Below are 1,463 nucleotides of genomic sequence, written 5' to 3' on the forward strand. Positions count from 1 at the left end.
AAAGAAAGTATCAAAGAGTAAGTATTCTATCTAATTATTACCAGTGTGATAATTCTTATTGACAGAAAGAACAAAAAGAATTATACCAAACCTTTCCGATACAAAATTTGCAAGTTTAAATCATACTAGATTAAAAAAGGTTTGGCAAACCAAACATAAAGTGTAAGTTATTCGTATAATTATTAAATTAAATACAGAATAGGTTTTCCAAAGGTATTATTCAAGGTTTTTACAAATATGTACAAAAACAAGGTTCGGATTTTGTACTAGATATTTTAAAGAAGGAAGAATTGTTAGTGTCATTAGCCCATCACTTTGTAAAATTATTTTCAGAAACTTTGGAAGCAAGAAGTGAAGAAGAGCTTACTGAAAGAGAAGAAGAAGACTTGAAAGAAATTGTATGTTAATTTTATTTATTTTTAATTAATTTTAATTATTTTTCAAATATTTTAGGGTTTGCATTATTGTTCAAACATTTTAAGTAAAAAACTTTCTGTTTCGATAGTAAACACACAAAATAAAGTTCAAATAATATTTAGACAATTGGGTATTAAAGCTCAGGGGCTGAACCACCTTAATGGTGAAACAGCCTGGAACCTGCTTTGAAGGATGTAAATCTTTATTGAGCAGGTCCCGAGATAATTAAAATTTGTCTGTAAAAAAAACTTATCAATAGTTGACCTAAGGATAAGAAAAAAACGTCAGACCAGCGATAAATGTGAATATGAGAAAGAAGTGTTAGTGAAATAAAGAAAATTTTACAATGTTTCCGAAACATTGATGAAAACCTCACTCAGAAATTAATCCCTTACCAAAGATTAATGAGCGCAACGGTTTTTGGGAGGGAGTGGTGGGTCCACTCTTTGTTTAGGATGAGATGGAGATGATACAGCGTGTTGTTTCCTTTGTGGAGTTCCTTTCTTGTTATTACCAGACATTTCGAATAATTTTTTGAGCATGGAAAATTTTTAACAACTCGGAATTGAGGTCGCTTATTAAGCATATCGGAATATTTTCACTTTATTTTGTAATTTACAATCGGAAACAAGTCCATTCCTCATATTCAATCGGAATTCAACATAATTTATCTCAAGGTGTTAGAGTTGCAAAATATGATGATCCTCCTATTTCTGAACACAGTGAAGATGAACTAACGGATGAACAATCTAAGAAACCAACTAAAAGGTTTGAATCTTATACTAAGGATGAAAATGGAAAGTTTTCAACTGAAGTTTGTTTTCGTGGATCTACTGAAGAATTTATTACAGAATTTCAAAGGCATATCAGAAACAAATCAAGTGCTAATTGTAACAGAAGAATTAATAGACGAAATAACATTAAACCAATAAATTTAGATTAATTACATTTATTTTAAATTTTTAAAAATTTAACATTCCAAAATTGGATTCACCAAATATAGCTTTAACTAATGTTGTTTCTCTTTGTATTTCTTTTCTCGAGTC

The sequence above is a fragment of the Naegleria gruberi genome (assembly GCF_000004985.1).
Source record: "Naegleria gruberi genomic scaffold NAEGRscaffold_70, whole genome shotgun sequence".
Lineage (NCBI taxonomy): Eukaryota > Heterolobosea > Eutetramitea > Acrasida > Naegleriidae > Naegleria > Naegleria gruberi.